This window comes from Mirounga leonina, unplaced genomic scaffold (genome assembly GCF_011800145.1).
Source record: "Mirounga leonina isolate KUSES-001 unplaced genomic scaffold, KU_Mleo_1.0 Mir_174, whole genome shotgun sequence".
Taxonomy (NCBI): Eukaryota; Metazoa; Chordata; class Mammalia; order Carnivora; family Phocidae; genus Mirounga; species Mirounga leonina.
In genome coordinates this window covers 20,786,744-20,808,980 of record NW_023270451.1, presented here as the reverse complement: position 1 = coordinate 20,808,980, position 22,237 = coordinate 20,786,744, and the positions used below count along the sequence as shown (strand labels likewise).

Genomic DNA, 22,237 nt, shown 5'->3' with positions numbered 1-22,237 from the left:
GGGTTGGTATACACTTAACTTTATTAAAACTGCCAAATCGTTTCCCACACTGGCTGAAACAATTTATATTCCCACCAGCACTCTGTGAGAGTTCCACTGACTCCACATTTTCACCAACATTTGGTACTGTCAGTCTATAATTTCAGCCATACTGCTGGGTATAGGGTATTACCTCATTGTAGTTTTATTTTGCATTCTGTTAATAGTTAAAAATTTGGGAGCACTTCTAGATTCCAATCCATCATATCCACCCATGTGACTGTCAAAAACCCTACTGGTTTCTCCCTCTCCCAGTAGGCCAAGGCTGGTCCTCAACTCTAGCCCAGAATCAACAAATGCTCTAAAGCTTACTTACCTAGGGAGGGATCTCCCCTCTCTGGAATTTTAGCTCATCCAGTCCTTGTAATCAAGTCTGTGATAACTTCAAAAATAAGCTTTATAATTTGTCTGATTTTTTTCTAGTTGTTGCTGTGGGAGTGTTGGTGGCCTGCTGTGATCTATGATATCACACTGGGAACTGGGACCTTTTCCATTTCTTCTTGGGTCAGTTTTGGTAAGTTCTATTTTTCAAGGAATGTTTTCAGTTCATCTCAGTATTCAGACTTATTCATAAAGTTGTTTGCAATATCCTCTAATCCTTAGAATTTTTACAGCATGCAATATTGGTTAGTTGTGTCATCATTTTTGTTTCTTGGTTACTCTTTCCACAGATGTGTCAGTTTTATTATTCTTTTTTAAATATATTTTTTGAATATTTTATTTATTTGAGAGAGAGAGACAGAGAGCACAGTGGGGAGGTGGGGAGAAGCAGGCTCCCCACTGAGCAGGGAGTCCCATTGGGGGCTGGATCCCAGGACCCTGGAATCATGATCTGAGCCAAAGGCAGATGTTTGACTGAGCCACCCAGGCACACCTCAATTTAATTACTCTTTATCAAGAACAACTTTTGGGCTTCTTTGATTCTATTGTAACTTTTTTCCCCATTCTGCTCTCATCTTTATTTTCTCCTTTCTCTACTTCCTTCAGGTTTTTTTTTTTAAGATTTTATTTATTTATTTGAGAGAGAGAATGAGATAGAGAGAGTACATGAGAGGGGGGAGGGTCAGAGGGAGAAGCAGGCTCCCTGCCGAGCAGGGAGCCCGATGTGGGACTCGATCCTGGGACTCCAGGATCATGACCTGAGCCGAAGGCAGTCGCTTAACCAACTGAGCCACCCAGGCGCCCCCTTTTTTTTTCTTCAGGTTTATTCTATTCTTCTCTTCTATTCTTTCCTGAGCTTATTCAGTTGACATTTAGTTCATTCAGTTGAATGACTTTTCAACCATTCTTCTAAATTTATAAAAGCATATAGGCCATAAATTCTCTCCAAGTATTGTTGACGCTGTATCTGACAAGTTTTCAAATGCAGCATTTTAAATAAAAATTGTACGTATTTAGAGTGATCAACATGATGATTTGATATATATATATACACAGTGAAATGATTATGACAGTCAAGCTAATAACGTATCATCTTTTCACAGTTACCATTTATTATGTGTGATAAATGTACTTGAAATCTACTCTCAGCATATTTCCAGTGTTCAATGCAGTATTATTAGATACAGTTGTCATGCTTGTACATTAGATCTCTGGCATATTCATGTTACAGAACTACAAATTTATACCTTTGATCTACCTCTGCCCATCCCTTCTCCCTCCAGCCCCTGGTAGCCACTGTTCCATGATTTTTACTTTGTTTTGTTTTGTTTTTAGATTCCCCATAAAGGTGAGATCATATAGTATTTGTGTTTCTCTTTCTGGCTTATTTCTTATGTTTTCCAAGTTCATCTATGTTGTCACAATGGCAGGATTTCCTTCTTTCTCATGGCTGAGTAGTATATAGCACATCTTCTTTACCCATTCATCCACTGATGAACACTAAATTTGCTTCCATATCTTGGCTATTGTGAATAATGCTGCAGTGAATATGGGAGGACAGATGTCTCTTCAAGATCTTGATTTCATATCCTTCGGATATATACGCAGACGTGGGATTATTGGATCATATGGTGGTTCTATTTTTAATTTTTGAGGAATATCCATACTGTTTTTCATAGTGTATGTACCAATTTACATTCCCACCAAGAATGCACAAGTGTTCCCTTTTCTCTACATCCTCACCAACACTTGCTGTCTCTTGTGTTTTTTCTTTTTTTTATTTGGCATGGTGCTGAGGCAGGCCATGTGCCTGGTCCATGGGAGCCAATCTCAAGTCTGGATCCTATGGGCCCTGGCCCCACACTGAGGCAAGCTGAGAGCCTAAGTCCACAGGAGCTGGCCTGGCATTGGGCTGAAGCAGGAACCTGGGTCTGTGGAAGCCCTCCTGGAGGCTGGGTCTGCAGGGATTTTGCTATCAGGATTAAACTACAGTATAAAATGAATTTGGAAATATTCCCTCTTTTATTGTTTCCTAGAAAAGATTGTGTAGAATCAGTGTTAATTATTTAAATATTCAGTAGAATTCTCCAGTGAATCTGTCTGGGCCTGGAGAGTTTTCTTTGGGGGGAGTTTTTGTTTTGTTTTGTTTTGTTTTAACTTAAAAAAGTTTTCTATGAAGTTATGGGACTATTCAAAGGATCTATTTCATATTGAGTGAGTTGAGGGAGTTGAGTTGTGGAAGGTTGTGGTTTTTGAGGAATTGGTCCATTTTAATTGGGTTGCCAAATTTATGTGTTTGAAACTGTTCATAATACTCCCTTATTGTCCTTTTGATGCCTACTGGGTTTTAAATGATACTCACTGTTTCATTTCTGGTGTTGGTAAATTGTGTCTATCCTTTTTCATTCTTTGTCATTCTTAGAGGTTTATCAATTATACTGATCTTTTCAAGAAAGCAAATCTTTGTTTCAGTTATTTTCTCCATTATTTTTCTATTTTCAATTTAATTGGTTTCTGCTCTTTATTATTTCCTTCCTTCTGCTTGCTTTGGGTTTATTTTGCTCTTCTTTTTCAAGCTTTTCTAGGTTTTTCAGGTAAGAACTTAGATGATTGTTTTGCAAGTTTTCTTCTTTTCTAATTTATCTAATTTCTATCTATCTAATCTCTTCTATCTAATTTATCACTATAAATTTTCCTTTCAAAACTGCTTTAACTGTGCCCCACAAATTTTGACATGTTATATTTTCATTTTTATTTATTGCAATGTATTTTTTAATTTCACTTGAGGCTTTTCTTTGATCCATGAATTATTTAAGAATGTGTGGTTTTAGTATTTAGCAATTTTCCTCTTATTTTCTGGTATCCATTTCTAATAAGATTCCATCATGATTGGTAAATAAATTCTGTATGATTTCAGTTCTTTTAAATTGTTGAAATTTGTTTTATCATTTAGGATGTGGTCTATCTTGGGCACTTGAAAAAAATGATTTTCTGCTGCTGTTGGATGAACTATTCTATAATTGTGGTTTGGAACCTGTTGGTTGATGATGTTAAATTCTTCTATATCCTCACTTACATTCTGGCTTCTTGTTCTATCACTTGTTAAGAGAAAGGCGCTGAAATATCCAACTATAATTATGGATTTGTCTAAAATAACAAGTTTTATCACTGTTTCCTTCAAACATTTTGCAACTTCCTTCTTTGGCATATATACACCTTTAGGATTGCTGTGTCATCTTGTTGGATTGATTTATCATTAAATAATATTCTTCTGTCTCTGGTCATTTTCTTTGCTCTGTAGTTTACTTTATCTGACATTAATATAGCCACTCCTGTGCTTATTACATATCTTTATCTATATTTTTACTTTCAACCTACCTATCTTGTTATATTTCAAGTGAGTATCTTACAAAAAGGATATAGTTGGATCATGTTTTTATCCACTCTACTAATTCTGTCTTTTAATTTCTGTCTCTAGGCAATTTATATTTAATATAATTGTTGGCATTTTGGGACTTATTCTACCATTTTATTTTTTCTTTTTATTTGTTCTCTCTGGTTTTCATTTCCCTGTCTTATTTTCCTGACTTCATGTGGTAACTTGAAAATTTTTTTACAATTCTACTTTTATCTACAGTGTTGTTTTTTTTTTTTAAAGATTTCATTTATTTATTTGACAGAGAGAGAGGCAGCGAGAGAGGGAACACAAGCAGGGGGAGTGGGAGAGGGAGAAGCAGGCTTCCCACCGAGCAGGGAGCCCAACGTGGGACTTGATCCCAGGACCCTGAGATCATGACCTGAGCTGAAGGCAGACGCTTAACGACTGAGCCACCCAGGTGCCCTACAGTGTTTTTGAGTGTATGATTTCATATAGCTTTTTCCAGTGGTTGCTATAGATGCGACATTATATATGCATAACTTACAGCAGTGTAATGGTGTTATCTTACCAGCTTGAATGAAGTGTAAAAAACTTACTTCCCTTTTTATCCCCTTACACTATCCACTTACAGTTATCCCACATATATAATTATCTTAAATATTTCCACTACATACATTTAGAACCATATCAGATGGTGCTTCAACAAACATAATTTAGAAAATGGAAGAGGAGAAAGTTTATTGTAATTACCAACATTTTTGCTTAGTGTGTTCTTTTTTCCTGCTTCATGTTTCAAGGTTCCTTTTCTTTTTTTTTTTAAAGATTTATTTATTTTGGAGAGAGTGGGGGGGAGGGGCAGAGGGAGAAGGAGAGAAATCCTCAAGCAGACTCCCCGCTGAGTGTGGAACCTGATGTGAGGCTTGACATGGGGCTTGGATCTCCTGAACCGAAATCAAGAGTCTGACGCTTAACTGGGCTGAGCCACCCAGGTGCCCCTCAAGGTTCCTTCTCTTATCATTTCCCTTCTGTTTAGAGAGCTTCCTTTGACCATTCTTTTAAGGTAGGTTGTGTAGATTACACCATTTTACATTTCCACCAACAGTGCACAAGGGTTTCTTCCAGTTTCTCCATATCCTAACCAATACTCATTATTTACTGTTTTTTAATAGGAGTCATCATAATGGATGTGAAATGATATATCATTGTGGTGTGAGTTTGCATTTCTCTAATGATTAGTGATGTTGGTCATTTTTCATATGCTTGTTGGGTATTTGTATATCATTTTTGGAGAAATCTTTATTCAAGTCTTTGACTATTTTTAATTAGCTTATTTGTGTTACTGAGTTGTAGGAAGTTTTTTTATATATATATTCTGGATATTAACCCCTTATTAGATATATAATTTGCAAGTATTTTCCCCCATTCCATAGCTTGTCTTTTCATTCTGTTGTGTCTTTTTTTTTATTATGTTATGTTAGTCACCATACAGTACATCATTAGTTTTTGATGTAGTGTTCAATGATTCATTATTTGCATATAACACCCAATGCTCATTACAACATGTGCCCTCCTTAATACCCATCACTGCTCTACCTACCCCCCAACCCCCGAAACCCTCAGATTGTTTCCCAGAGTCCATAGTCTCTCACGGTTTGTCTCCCCCTCTGATTTCCACCCCCTCTCCAGTTTTCCCTTCCTTCCCCTAATGTCCTCCATGCCATTCCTTATGTTCCACATATTAGTGAAACCATATGGTAATTGTCTTTCTCTGCGTGACTTATTTCATTTAGTGTAATCCCCTCCAGTTCTATCCATGTCAATACAAATGGTGGGTATTCATCTTTTCTGATGGCTGAAATATATGTATATATTGACCATATCTTCTTTATCCATTCATCTGTTGTGTCTTTTGCTGAAATTTTTTAAGTTTGATGTAGTCCTACAAAAAGGGTTTACTTTAAAGATTAGTATACCTAAAGCAATTTTCCTCCCTTCATTTTCTTTTTTCTCTTCCCAGCCTATTTTAAATGTGAGCTTCCTGATCTCTATAGGCCAAATTACTGAAAGAAATTTCACCTAACTCACTTTTTTTTTAGAAGGCATTAAATCTCTAGGTTTCTGGTTGTCATAGTATTGTAGGGAATCAAATTTCCACCCGTTTTGCATATCTTGGCCTATTTGGCATTAATGTAGCTGTAAGGTATGTTTTTTTATTCACTTTCTATGCATACGGGAGTTACTAACCAAAGAAATAATAGCCTTTAGCTTTGGACAATTGTTGTGTCACAGGAAGGTAAATCCTAATCTGAATTCATATTTACTACTGGGAGGCAATATTCCTATATATTATTTCATGGAAGTGGGCTTATATAATCTATTTGCCATAATTCTCCAGGCTTATCTCCTCTGTTAACTTGATTTCTCTCATGACTAATTCATTGGAATGGCTCATATTTTTTGAGCCATTTTTGGATTATACTTAAAGCTAACTATTATTATTTGGATTTTGTTTATTCTAACCATTGCTATGTTTCTATAACCCTGAATGCCACTAATTTTCCAAATAGCAGACTGCCAATTTGCAGACCAAATATTGCCCAAGAATCAGCCATTATCAGTTATTATGTGAAAAAAATAACTCTGATATAGTAGTAGCCTCCAAGACCACTACCCAAGAAGCTATCTCAGAAATCATGGGACAGAATGGCTCACAGACCAAATTAAGATGCTTGAGACATATGCTTTTTTAAATCAATTAAAATACACAGCAAAAAGTAGAGGGAAAGATATGGGTAACATGCTTTGGATAAGGCACAAGAGGGGTAGAAGAATCTTATTACCAGAGTTATGCAAGTTCATATATCCTCTCTCTCCCTCTCTGCTGTATCAGCATTCTCCACTGATTGTGAAATTTTGAGAGTTGAGGTCTGTCCAAGGAGCTTCCACAGGTAAAAGTCAATGCATACATTTGTCCTAATCAGAGAGATGCAGAGAGGCACATATGCCTGACCACAGATATAATTCATCAATTAGCCTGATAAGCTACTGTGGATCTTGTCTATGTTCCTTGAGTAGAGGATACAAGGGATCAGAATGGGTGTCACCAATGGGTAACCCAATTAGGACTTCAAAAATATCAAATGCTTCAAGTGTGTCTTATGAAAATTTGATATCTATTTGGTGCTTCCATCCCTTCCTAACTATGTTTAACACTCATGCTCTATTTACTTTATCTACATCTACCAGAATATAATTCACAAACTATTTGCTTCTATACTTAGTTTCTATATCCTCCTTACTTCATACAACCGTCTCTATTCAGTTTCATATATCTTCCTTTGTTTCTCTTATTTTCCATAGCTGAAATGAGCATTTTCAAGTAATACAGCTAACACACATTATAGCAAACAACCATTAATAAGGAAAAAACATCTCTCTATTTATATTGACTAGAAGTATCCCCAAGGTACAGTTAGTGAATAAAACAAGTAAAGGGAATTGTGTATAGCATATTGCCATTTGTGTGGGGAAAAAAAGTGCTTATGTATTTGTTTGGAAGTATTTTTCTGATAAGATATAGAAGAAACCAGTAATGGTAATTTCCTCTCAGGAGGAGAAGTTGATGGCATGCATATCTTTTAAACATTCTGAATTTTACAAGAAAATTTTATAATTATACATATATTTATATATAACCTATTAAAATTAGTTAATTATTTGAAATTTTACTTATAAAAATACTAAATCATTTTTCTTTTTCTATATACAGCTCTCAGAATGGCAGCACAACTGAACCTGACAGAAAACACAGATGACTGGACAAAAAGAGATGTAAATCCATGGTTGGAAATCATAGAATTCATCAAAAGCATTCATCAAAATGTTGACTGCAAAAGATGTGCATGGAACAATCTTGGAGTGGTTAACTAAAAAATATCTTGTTGATATGGGCATAACACATGGATGAGCTATCCAACTAGAACAGCTATTCAAAGAATTGCAGAAAACATCCTCTGAAGATCTTATTCAGACATGTAAGATGAAAAAGGTAGTAGGGGCGCCTGGGTGGCTCAGTCGTTAAGCGTCTGCCTTCGGCTCAGGTCATGATCCCAGGGTCCTGGGATCGAGTCCCACATCGGGCTCCCTGCTCGGCGGGAAGCCTGCTTCTCCCTCTCCCACTCCCCCTGCTTGTGTTCCCTCTCTAGCTGTGTCTCTCTCTCTCAAATAAATAAATAAAATCTTTAAAAAAGAAAAGAAAAGGGGCGCCTGGGTGGCTCAGTTGGTTAAGCGACTGCCTTCGGCTCAGGTCTTGATCCTGGAGTCCCGGGATCGAGTCCCGCATCGGGCTCCCTGCTCAGCGGGGAGTCTGCTTCTCCCTCTGACCCTATCCCCTCTCATGCTCTCTCTATCTCATTGTCTCTCTCAAATAAATAAATAAAAATTTTAAAAAAATCTTAAAAAAGAAAAGAAAAGAAAAAAGGTAGTAAAACATAAGTACAACTAAACTAAAATACAACTTTGGTGCAAGAGGAAAATGGAGAAACTTCAAAGCAAAATGATAAAGAGAAATCAGCAATCGCTAACGCCTCTACAATTAGTACAGTTACTAAAGGTTCTCAGCCACTAAAAACTAAATTTGTGAAAGATTAAATAGATGACACAAAGGAAAAGCAGTCATCCGGAGAACTGACATGTGTATCATACCTTTTTGATGAATTCGTGACCCATATTACTACAATTGAATTTTAGTCTACAGCCTGAAACAGGACCACTACTCAATCTCATTTATCCAATACATGAATTCAAAGCCTTCACAAATAAACACCCACAGAAGAAATGTTAAGGTGAAATTTAGCAATGAAGTTTTTCAATTTTCTTCAGTTTGTAAGAAAATTCACTTACTAATGGCACCATTCATTTTGGAGTCAAAGGCAAACCTCATAGAAAAACTTTTGACATGAAAGTCGCCAATTGCACCAAGGAAGCTCTCACTGAGCACTTCAAACTGATGATCCACCAGTATTTTGAAGACCATCAGGTCCCAAAAGCAATGAAGTACAATTGAGAGCCAAGATTTGTAGACATTTTACTGCCAAACAGTAAGTATTCTGACAGATTTGTTATTGAAGTGAATGTCATTCAAAAGTACTCTGAATGTGAACATGATTACTTCCAGACTAAAATGCAAAATCACAACAACAGAACATGGAAACAAAATCCAAAATACTTAGTCTTCATTCAAGAGAGGGGCAGATCTAAGGACATCATGAAAAATAATGCAGATTTCAGAACATTTAAATTAGATTTAAAAGCACTGGCAGATCTAGAAAAGAGGCAGAAGAAAAATGCAAAGTAAAAATGAATAAAAAGGAGAGTAAGGGACCAACACTTGTTAAATTGTTGAGAGGAAATCAGGGTTTGTTTGATAATTCATACCACAACTAGTACACATTCTTGTAACAAATAAATGCCATCTGAATCAAATAAAACAGCTAGATCTCCTAAAGGAAATTAAATTGTTTGCTCTGTTGGAGTTTAATCCCAAGTCTGTGAGCAAGGGGTCAGTCAAAGCTTACAAAAAAAGTCAAGTAGCAAACCTTCACTTTCCAAGTCTGTACATGGATGGGAAAGCTATACAAAATGCAAAGATTTCTAGTCTGAATCTTTTCAACAATGCAGCTGGATTTTCAGCAATGGCAGGTTAGACCTTAACAGTGAAAAATATAAATCCTTAGATCCAAGTTCCTGGCAAAGAGAAAGACTATTACTCTCTATTACTCTATTATTCTCCTCCATGGGTGACCCAAGAGACCTCCTCCTTTCTACCAAGATCTCAAATGACTGAAAAATATATTGTGTATTTGTGTACACTTACACATATGTCAGGGATGTAAAGATCTACTTGAAGCAAAATTAACAAACCAGTAAAATGAATTACCAAGCTAATGTATTTCTGACTTAAATCTTGAAGAGATAAATGGTACTATTCTTAAACTAAAATCTGTCACTCAACCTTTAAAGAGATTTTTGCTCCATTGATTCATCTAACTGTCCTTCTGAAAAAGGAAGAAAGTTGTCATGACCACTCTGGAAATTCTCTGTAAAATGAATATGAAGGTACAGTCTTAGAGAAGGACAAAAATAAAGTATTTGAATTCTGGCATCAAAAGAGGAAGACTTCTATCGAAGTGGTAAAGTATCACGGTAGAACTTCAATTTCTTTTCTATAAAATGAATAAATAAGAAAGGCTTGAAGCAACTACTGGGTATTTACCCCAAAGATACAAATGTAGGGATCCGAAGGGGTACATGCACCCCGATGTTTATAGCAGCAATGTCCACAATAGCCAAACTATGGAAAGAGCCAAGATGTCCATTGACAGATGAATGGATAAAGAAGATGTGGTATATATATACAATGGAATAGTCTGCAGCCATCAAAAGGAATGAAATCTTGCCATTTGCAACGACGTGGATGGAACTGGAGGGTATTATGCTGAGCGAAATAAGTCAATCAGAGAAAGACATGTATCATATGATCTCATTGATATGAGGAATTCTTAATCTAGGAAACAAACTGAGGGTTGCTGGAGTGGTGGGGGGTGGGAGGGATGGGTTGGCTGGGTGATAGACATTGGGGAGGGTATATGCTATGGTGAGCGCTGTGAATTGTGTAAGACTGTTGAATCACAGACCTGTACCTCTGAAACAAATAATACATTATATGTTAAAAAAAAAAAAAAAGAAGAAGAAGAAGAAGAAGATAGCAGGAAGGGAAAAATGAAGGGGGGGAATCAGAGGGGGAGACAAACCATGAGAGACTATGGACTCTGAGAAACAAACTGAGGGTTCTAGAGGGGAGGGGGGTGGGGGCATGGGCTAGCCTGGTGATGGGTATTAAAGAGGGCACGTTCTGCATGGAGCACTGGGTGTTATACACAAACATGAATCATGGAACACTACATCAAAAACTAATAATGTAATGTATGGTGATTAACATAACATAATAAAATTTTTTAAAAAAAGAAAGAAAAGCTTGAAGCAATGATTCAAAACTGGACAGATTCTCCTAAACCAACATGTGATGAAATTATTCATCCATATCATCATCCAGGCTGTGGTGGGACTGCCTTGGCCGTGCACATTCTTTGGCAAATAAGGAAGAAATTTAGATGTGCTATGCTGAAGAACAAAACAGGATTTTTCTGAAATTGGAGAACAGTGACTAATTTAATCACCTTTGGGGCAACCAACCATTAGGAAAACTTACTTGGACTGCTCCTTGTTGATGATTTAAAGAACAAAATAGGGGCACCTGCGTGGCTCAGATGGTTAAGCGTCTGCCTTCTGCCCGGGTTGTGATCTCCAGGTCCTGGGATTGAGCTCCGAGTTGGGCTCCTGGCTCAGCAGAGAATCTGCTTCTCCCGCTCCTTTTGCCCTTCCCCCCCCGCCACTTATGCACACACATGCTCTCGCTCTCTCTCCTCCCCTCAAATAAATAAATAAAATCTTTAAAAAAGATAAAGAACAAAATAATGTCTATCTTCTCCAGGCCTCTATTAGCCGTAGCTAATAAGTACATTTGGTATGAGAAACCTCCAGTGATCCTCCTAATTTGCATGAGATCACAGAGTCCTGAAAAAAGTGCCAAGATCTCATTATAACATCCTAATATAACAACTATCTCCCAAAGAACAGAGCTTAAATAGAAAAAAATTGAAGCACAACATAAAAAATTTTAAAGATTTTTATTTCTCCATGATTATGAGAAACAATTTTTAATAAAAAGTACATAGAAAATGTGGCCAGAAAAAAAAAATAAAAAGAAATTTAAAAAAGAAAATGTGGCCAGGAACATCCTGAAAAGACAAAATACTTCCACCAAGGAAACAAAACTCTTTTCTTTGCTGGCTCTTCCTAATTCATATATGCCTGATAGCACTATTTTACTATCATAGTGTGAAAAAGTCTTAGGAATCACAAACAAGAAGGTTTTCTGGGGAACAGAAAAACTTGAAGACAAGATAGGCACTAACTCTACAATTCGGATAAAAATTGGAATGTGGGAAGTACTGTGTAGTGCGTATTACTCGCCCTTTGAATGCCATTTGCTCACTGGAAGAACTGAAGATGAGCTATCATTTGGATTAAAGTCAAATTATGCTGGATATGCTAACAGAAAATGTGTCCTATGATACTGGTATAGGAAAAAGTAAACTTTTCCAAGATGTGCAAACACTGCTGCTCCCCCGACAGCATAATGAACATGAAGGTGAAACTGGAACTTGATTTTCCCCATTTATTAAAGCACACATAAAAATGAGGGAAATATGTCAATCAAATAAGCGTTGCTTGAAGGTATTCGGTCAAAATACATTCATTTACCAAGCTTTGCAAGACATTTGCACATTAAAGAGGATTTTGCAATACTCTAAATGAGGCAAATCCAAAAAAAGAGAGAGAGAGAGATAGAACCCGAGAATTCGTATACCTCAGATACACTGGGTCTTATACCTCAGATATACTGGGTCAAGTCTACAAAAGTAAAATAAGAGGGGCGCCTGGGTGGCTCAGTCATTAAGTGTCTGCCTTTGGCTCAGGTCATGGTCCCAGGGTCCTGGGATCGAGCCCCACATTGGGCTCCCTGCTTGGCGGGAAGCGTGCTTCTCCCTCTCCCACTCCCCCTGCTTGTGTTCCCTCTCTCGCTGTGTCTCTCTCTGTCAAATAAATAAAAAATCTTAAAAAAAAAAAAAAGTAAAATAAGATGGGGAATAGAGGATAATGGAAGAAACAAGAACATTTCACTTGATGATTTAACTGATCTTCTGGATATAGCTGTATATGCCTCCAGTACATTCAAAGAATCTCAACAGCAAAGTGAAGATAGAGACTATGAAGTGAAGGAAAGGTTTTCAGAAGTAAAAAATATGGTACGAAACTTACAATATAGCTGGATATTAAGGGGAGATAGAAGTTGGGCTCTACACAATCCAAATTCTCCAGCTCATTCTTTTTTTTTTTTTTTTTGACAATAAAAATGAAATGTCTGAAAGAAATTTGATCAATTTCATGTCAATACTGACATTCCTGGAGATACAAAGAATGACTTTAAATTTGCCCTTAAGAACTTTATTCCTTATCTAATTAACTTGCAATTTTCTTTGAAAGAATCCTTTGACTTTTTAATGGTTATTCTGTCCTTCTGAAAGTGAAGAACAACATTAAGCACAAAGAACAGGCCAAAACTCAGAGAAAGATGGCTGTATATTTTAAAAATTTGCAGATATATTTCATCCCTTAGGGAAAGCACAAAACAAAGATCTCAAATCAAGGCTTAGTTTGCCACTTCAAGTAGAACTGTATCAGAGAAGTCTACAAGTTTTAAAAGCAGACAAGTTTTCTGGGCTGGTGGGATAGATGTCTTATTGAAAGTGAAGAAGATGCTATGAATGTATACTCTTGTCCATTTCTGATCCTTTTTTCTGATAGGGCTAGAAAACAGGCAATAGCTAAAATACCTGACATCATTTTAATCTTCTCTAGCAAAGATGCCACAATTGTCAAAGAAGTTGCAATTAGGGCTAGTATTTGGTTGAGTTTGTGGTAATTTATTGCCTAGAGTTGAAGTCTTAATCAGCTTCAAGTAATAAGCTTAATAGAGACTCACATGCTCTGACTGTAATGAAAGAAAGTTTGAAATGGATAATAAAAATAACTAAATAGAACGACCACTATATATTTGAAAGTTAAAAACAGCTCATGAGGTAAAGAGAAAATCAAAAAGGAAATCTTAAAGTGCTTATAGCTGAATAAAAATTTAAAAATTACATTTCAAAATTTATGCAATATAGCAAAAGTATTACATGATGAGAAATGTATGGCCTTAATTATTTATTCCAAATAATAAGAAAAGAATGAAAAATAATCAATTAGGTATAAACTTTAGAAATTAGAAAATATAGAATAAACTCAAAGAAAATAAAAGATAGATTATAATAAGGATAAAAGCAGAAATTAATGTTACAGAAAAGAAGAAAACAGAAGAGCTCAATAAAGCAAAAACTAGTTCTTTGAAAAAACTAATAAAATAGGAAAAATTCTGATATAATTAATCAAAGACTATTAAAGATACAATGAATGAAGAAGAAACATAATTACAGTTAAAGTGAAAAAGACAGATTTCACTTTCTAGGAAGATGGAGTAAACATACTTTTTCTTATTCCTTCCGCTGAGTATAAAAGGTGGCTCTGAAAGGTAGAGAAAGAAAGGTAAACTAACTAGACACTTAGAGATCAAAGAAATAACACAATGCCAGGGCGTTATCAGCACTTATTGGGAAACCAGAACTTTCACCCTTATTCAGTAATAATGTCCCCAATCAAGTGTCAATGGAAACCAAGGAGGAAAGCTGGATCTCCATCCCCACTTGGGAGTAATGAGGCAAGGGACACCCCTCTTTCTCTGACAGAGTGGTATCAAAAAGCCAACTAAAACATGTTTAAATAAGATTTAAAGCCTCAGGACATAATACCCAGATACCAGGTTTTAATGTAAAAATTATTCATCATACCAAGAACCAGGGAAACATTAACATGAATGAAAAACTACAATTGGTTGATGTCAACACCAAGATAACAAAAAGATTAGAATGTTCTTTCTTGGGGCGCCTGGGTGGCTCAGTCATTAAGCATCTGCCTTTGGCTCAGGTCATGATCCCAGGATCCTGGGATCGAGCCCGCATCCGGCTCCCTGCTCTGCAGGAAGCCTGCTTCTCCCTCTCCCAATCCCCCTGCTTGTGTTTCCTCTCTCGCTGTCTCTGTCTGTCAAATAATAAATAAATAAATAAATAAATAAATAAATAAATAAATAAATAAATGTTCTTTCTTCCTTTCTTTCTTTTTCATTTTTAAGTAGGCTCTACGCCCAACGTGGGGCTTGAACTCATGACCCCGAGATCAAGAGTCACATGATTTATCAATAGAGCTAGCCAGGTGCCCCCCAAATTAGAATTTTCTAACAAAGATTTTAAAACAGCTATCATAAAAATACTTTAATGAGGAATTATGAAGATGCTTAAAACAAATGAAAAAAATAGAAAGTTTCAGCAAAGAAATAGATTCAGGAAGGAAATGGAAGATATAAAAAAGAACCAGATGGAAATTTTAGAGCTAAAAACACAATACTGAAAATAGAAAACTAAACGGATGGACACAACAGTAGAGTTCAGGAGACAGGAGAAAAAAATTAGTGAACTTAGAGATAGAACAATAGAAATCACCCCCTCTGAATAAGAAAGAGAGAATAGACTGGGTGGGGAGAGGGTGGGTGCAGAGAGACTCAGGACCTATGGGACCATAACAAAAATATCTATTATTTCTTTAATGGGAATCCTGGAAGGAGTAGAGAAAGAGGGTGATACTGTAAAAGTGCTGGAAGAAATAATGGTTGAAAACTTTCCAAATTTGGCAAAGCGAAGAAATCTACAGATTCAAAACACTGAGTAAACTTCAACTGAAAACCCAGAGACAACCACAGCAAGACATACTATAGTCAAAGGTAAGAGCAGAATTCAGTGAAATTGAATGCAGAATAAAAACAGAGGCAATCAACTTTTTTAAAAAGCTGGTAATTAGGGGTGCCTGGGTGGCTCAGTCAGTTAAGTGTCTGTCTTCAGCTTAGGTCATAATCTTAGGGCCCTGGGATAGAGGCCCCCCACCCCCACTTCCCTGCCCCAGTTGAGTCAGGCTCCCTGCTCAGCAGGGAGTCTGCTTCTCCCTCTCCTCCCTCTGCCCCTCTCCCCAACTCATGCTCTCTCTCAAATAAATAAATAAAATCTTTAAAATAAATAAATAAAATTAAAAGCTGGTAATTAGAAAAGATCCATTAAATGGACAAAACTCTAGCAAGACTGACAAAGGGGAAAAAAAAGAGAGAAAAGAAATAAATCACCTATATCAAGAATGAAAGAGGCATAGCACCACATATTCTGAAGACATCAAAAGAATAATAAGGGACTACTACAAGTAAAATAAGGGAACACATAAATTGGACAACTTAGATGAAGCAGATCAATCCTCAGAAAAGCACAAACTCTTATACCTCACTCAATGTGAAATAGATCATTTGAACAACCCTATAACTCCTAAGGAAATTGAATGTATAATTTGGAACTCCCAAAATGAAGTCTCTAGGCCGAGATAGTTTCACTGGAGAATTCTACCAAGAAATTAAAAAAGAATTAACACCAATTCTAAACAGTCTCTTTTAGAAAATAAAAGATAAAGAAGATGTGGTCCATATATACAATGGAATATTACTCAGCCATCAGAAAGGATGAATACCCAACTTTTACATCAACATGGATGGGACTGGAGGAGATCATGCTAAGTGAAGTCAGTCAAGCAGAGAAAGTCAATTATCATATGGTTTCACTTATTTGTGGAACATAAGGAATAGCGTGGAGGACATTAGGAGAAGGAAGGGAAAAATGTGGCGGGGGGAATTGGAGGGAGAGATGAACCATGAGAGACTATGGACTCTGAGAAACAAATAGGGTTTTAGAGGGAGGGGGGATTGGTTAGCCCGGTGATGGGTATTAAGGAGGGCACGTACTGCATGGAGCACTGGGTGTTATATGAAAACAATGGATCATGGATAACCATATCAAAAACCAATGATGTATTATATGGTGACTAACATAACATAATAAAATTAAAAAAAAAAAGACAGCACTCAAACATGAGAGCTAAGAAGGGTTTCAGTTAAAAAAAAAAAAGAAAAGAAAAACTCCCAATTTATTTTATGAAACTGAAATTACCCCAACACCAAAACCAGACAGAGAATGTCTTCCTCCAAAAAAGTAGAGACTGATATTCCTCATGAACATGAACACAAAGATTCTTAACAAAATATAAGCAAATACAATCCAGCAACATATGAAAGAATCATATACCATGGCAAGTGTGGCTTATGCCAGGGATGTAAGGCTGACTAAATACTCGAATATTAATCAACTACCAAAAAACATGAATCAATTGCCATTATTAGCAGGCTATAGTGGAAAATCACATGATCATATCAACTGACAGAAAAAGTATGTGATAATATTCAACATTCATTTGTGATAATCTCACAGAAAACTAGGAATAGAGGGGGACTTCCTCAACCTAATAAAGATCATCTACCAAAAAAAAAAAAAAGCCTACAGTTAACACCATACTTAATGTAAAAGACTGAATGAATCCTTTCCCCCTAAGATTGATAACAAGGCAAAGATCACTGCTCTTACCACGCTTATTCAGCATTAAACTAGACACCTGAGCTAATGCAATAAGGCAAATAAAAACATACAGATCAGAAAGGAAGAGATAGATTTGTTACCATTTGAAAATAACATGATTTTCTACATACAAGATCCAAAGGAATCTATTAAAAAAAAAACATCTTGAGCTAAGAAGTGAGTTCAGCAAGGTCGGTCACAGGATACAAAATAAACCTACAAAAATCAACATCACTAATCATCAGGGGAATGCATATTAAAATCACAATGAGACCTTACACTTGCCAGAATGGCTAAAATAAAAAAGATAAGAAATAATGAGTATTGATAGAGAAGTGGAGAAAAAGAACCCCTCATGCACTGTTGGTGGGAATGTAAATTGATAGAGCTGCTATGAAAAACAGTATGGAGATTCCTCAAAACTTTAAAAATAGAAATACCATATGATCCCATAATTCTACTACCGTGTATTTGCCCAAAAAACGTAAACCTTAATTCAAAAAATATATGCATCTCTATGTCTATTGTAGTATCATTCACAATAGCCAAGATATGGAAGCAACCTAAGTGTCCACTGGTAGATGAGTGGATGAAGAAGATGTGGGGGCGCCTGGGTGGCTCAGTTGGTTAAGCGACTGCCTTCGGCTCAGGTCACGATCCTGGAGTCCCGGGATCGAGTCCCGCATCGGGCTCCCTGCTCAGCAGGGAGTCTGCTTCTCCCTCTGACCCTCCTCCCTCTCATGCTCTCTGTCTCTCATTCTCTCTCTCTCTCAAATAAATAAATAAAATCTTAAAAAAAAAAAAAAGAAGATGTGGGGGGTAGGGGCGGTGCACAGGAACATGATGGAATACTACACAGACATAAAAAGGGGATGAGATCTTGCCATTTGTGACAACATGGATGGACCTGGAGTATGTTATGCTAAGCAAAATACATCAGACTGAGAAAGTCAAATACCACATGATTTCATTTACATGTGGAATCTAAAAAACAAAACAAATGAATAAACAAAGAGCAGAATCAGACCTATAAATACAGTGAACAAACTGATGGTTTCCAGAAAGAAGGGGGTGAAGGTATGGGCTAAATGGGCAAAGGCAAGTGGAAGACACAGGCTTCCAGTTATGGAATGAATAAGTTGCAGGAATAAAAGACACAGTACAGGGAATATAGTCAACGGTATTGTAATAGCGTTGCATGGTGACAGATGGTAGCTATACTTGCGGTAGGCATAGCATAACATACAGAGATGTTGAATGACTATGTTGTACCTGAAAATAATGTAACCCTGGTCAACTATACTCAAAAAATTATCTTTCTATATATGAAATCTATATCTTTCTATACATGGACACTAAAATAAAACATCAATACCTTTTGTAATCACTCAAAAAAACTGAAACTTAAATGTAAATCTAACAAAATATGTGCATAACTCTTAGGCTGAAAATTATAAAATGCTAACAAAAGAAATCAGACTTCTAAGTAAATGGAAAGACACACTATGTTCATGAATTAGAAGACTGAACGTAGTATATGTATGTATCTATTCTTCCCAAATTGATATATAGTTTTTTCTATCAAAATCTTAGCAAGATTCTTTGTAGATATAGACAAGATTGTTGCAAAATTTATATGGAAAGGCAAAGGAAGTAGCTAAAACAATTTTTAAAAAGAAAAAAAGAAGGTGGGAGAAATCAATATATCTGATTTCAAGACTTATACAGTGGTCAAAGCTGTGTAGTGTTGGCAGAGAGAGAGATACATAAATCAATGGGACAGAATAGAGAACTTATACATAGACCAAAATAAGTTTTTGACAAAGTTGTAAAAGTAATTCAATGGAGGAAGGATAGCCTTTTTAGCAAATGGTGCTGGAGTGATTTGGACATCCATAAGCTGAAAAAAATGAGCCTCAACCTAAACCTCATACCTTATGCAAAAATTAACTCAAAATGAGTCAAAGGTTTAGGTTTAATAATAAATACTTTAACTTTATAAAATTATAAACTTTTAAGGAAAAAAAATAGGAGAAAATCTTTAGTATCTAGAGCCAGGCAAAGAATTCTTAGACTTGATATCAAAAGCACCATCCATGAAAAGAATTGATAAATTGGACTTAATCAAAATTAAAAAAAACTTTGTATATGAAGGTGAAAAGACAGGATACAGAATGGAAGAAAATATTAGCAAACTACATGTCTGACAAAGGACTATTATCCAGAATATATAAAGAACCCTCAAATCTCAACTGCTGAAAAACAAAACACCCATTTCAATTAGAAACAGACGAGGGACATAAAAAGACATTGAGACACTTCATTCAAAGATGACATACAGATGGTAAATAAGCACATGAAAAGATGCTCAACCTCATTAGCCATTAGGGAAATGCAGACTAAAACTTCAATGTTTTATCACTACATACCTATCAGAATGTCTAAAATAAAAAAATAAAAAAACAATAGTGCCAACACCAAATCCTGGCAGAATACAGAGAAACTCATGCATCACAGATGGGATATAAAATAATAGCTACTCTGGAAGACAGCTGGGTAGTTCCTTAAAAATCTAACTGTGCAACTATTATGCAATCCAATAACTGCACTCCTGGGAAGTTATCCCAGAGAAACAAAAACTTACTTTCATCCCCAAACCTGTACATAAATGTTTAAAGCAGCTTTATTCATAATATTCCCAAACTGGAAATAACCCAGATGTCCTTCAATAGGTAAATAGCTTAACAAACTATAGAACATCCATACTATGAAATATTACTCAGCAATAAAATGAAACAAACTATTTATACACTCAACAACTTGGGAGAATTGGCAGAGTATTTTCTTAAAAACCTGATCCCAAAAGCTTATATACTGAGTGATTCGATTCATATAACATTCTTGAAGTGACAAAATGATAGAATTAGAGAACAAGTTTATTGGTTGCCACGAGTTAAGTCCCAGTCTGGGGAAGTAGAAAGAAAAACGGGTTATAAAAGGGTAATAGAAGTAATCCTTAGAGGGATAAAATTATCTGTATCTTGACTATATCACTGGATCTCTCTGTATTATTTAACAACTGCATGTGAATCTCTAATCTTCCCCTCCAGAGTTTTTTAATTAAAGTTAAGAGAATACTATCAATAATTTACACCAACTGTGAAAACAATTAATAAATTTGTATATATAAATTTATATTTACAAAACTTATTCACACACACATAAGTTTATATACATATGTATATAATTTATAATTTCCTGAAATTGTACGTAAGCCTGTTTGGCTTATCAGTTGTCTTAGTAGAAAGACTTAAAACCATGATTTCCGTTTCCTTAGTGGTCATAAGACTTTTCAAACTTACCTTTTTTAGTCAATTTTGTAAGTTTTCTATAACTTAGGTAAGCTCAAGTAAATGAATAAATGTGTATATAATTGCACATACATGTGTGTATATCACACATGCATAATATATATATGGAATATGACTTAAAATAACTATTAATAGCCACTGGAATGTTATAGCACTGCAGTTACTTTCATCTGTGGTAAATTTGGATGGGATACAGTGGAAGGAGATCCACTCCCCTGTATCATACTTTTGGCATTTGAGACGTAGCGGGAAAACAGTAAGGATGAAGCTTGCGGGATTAGTTGGTCTATTGACGCAATGAGAATGGCATGCTCACGTCACCGCAGGGTTGTAGAAGCTGGAGTGCACTGGTCAACACCCCAAAGCCCAGCAGTCCTCTCATCTGAATCATTGCTGAAGGTTTTGGAAAACTGAAGAATAATTTCCTCCTCTGCTCTATATATAGTGCATTCTTTTGGACTAGCCAGCATTCAAACCCTGTTTGTTAGTAGATTTTATTCTCCAACGGTTTTTATTGTTCTGATAACTTCCATTTGCCCCATGGGTCTGCTCTCCACCTTCTTCACCCTCCTTTCTGCCCAAGATGCTCACCTGTATGGACCACATCAAGAGGTGTACTCTCGGGCGCCTGGGTGGCTCAGCTGGTTAAGCGACTGCCTTGGGCTCAGGTCATGATCCCGGAGTCCTGGGATCGAGTCCCACATCGGGCTCCCGGCTCAGCGGGGAGCCTGCTTCTCCCTCTGACCCTATCCCCTCTCATGCTGTTTCTCTCTCTCTCTCTCTCTCAAATAAATAAATAAATAATTAAAAAAAAAAAAAAAAGAGGTGTACTCTCACCTGCTGGTCTCCAGTTGGGGTTGGCTGTTAGGATGCCTCAATAAGAAACTAGGGGGAAGGTCAAGAGTAAGGGTATTTATTACCCTGCTTCCTCTTTGCAAAGTCACCTTTCTGGCTGTGTTCCTGACTAAAGGGAACAACTTTCCAGTGAGCCTGCTTGACAAGACTCTCTCCTTTTGGGTTCTAAAACCTTCTCCTGTATTCATTTCTTTAGGCCTCAAGGGGAACAGCTCTGTTGACATTAAGTCCAGGACAGTGCTTATGGTTTCCTATACTAACACCTCTGTATATGTTCCCTTTAATAATCTTCCCCAAATTATCCCAGTTTGCATGTGTCATCCATTCCCTCCCGGGATCTTACTGATGCATGTACACTCTTTGCCTTGCCCTGAAGCATCTCCTAGGGGTTGGATATGATTAACTTGGAATGAGCCAGTTCCAAAAGGGATGCAAACATTAAAGCAAAGTCTCGTTCTTGGTACTAGGAAGCCTAGAGCCTCAGGCTTACCAAAATGAGAAAACAGGAAAAATTTGCATCTGGCTTTTTTCCTCCTCCCCACCCCTCATGTCAGACATTCTGTATTACCCTCCCTTAACTGATTGCTGACAGTAATTCTGTAGACTGTTTTCTAATCTTTACCCTGAAGAACCCAAAATTTTGGTGGAGGGTCTTTCAAGAATAAAGTACAGTGAAAATGAAGACAACCTCAGTAGGTAGAGCTTTCCATTTTATCTAGAACACTTCTCATTTTTTAGAAAAATATATATGCTATTGTCCCATATAAATTTTTATTTGAAAAAAATTTTCATTCCACCAATTAAAAAATTTTTAAGCACTGGTTTAATTCACTTTAATAAGTAACCACTGATGAATAAAAACTCTTTAAGATTTAAAAAGAAACTTTAATGGTAGAATTTCAGGTAACAGTGGATCTGGTGACAATGTAGAG

General features: G+C 36.4%; 1 pseudogene; it reads left to right on the top strand.

Annotated features, from left to right (window-relative positions):
* The first annotated feature begins 468 nt into the window (after nt 1–468).
* The window catches only part of LOC118021277, a 58,434-nt pseudogene continuing 36,665 nt past the window's right edge, over nt 469–22,237 (top strand).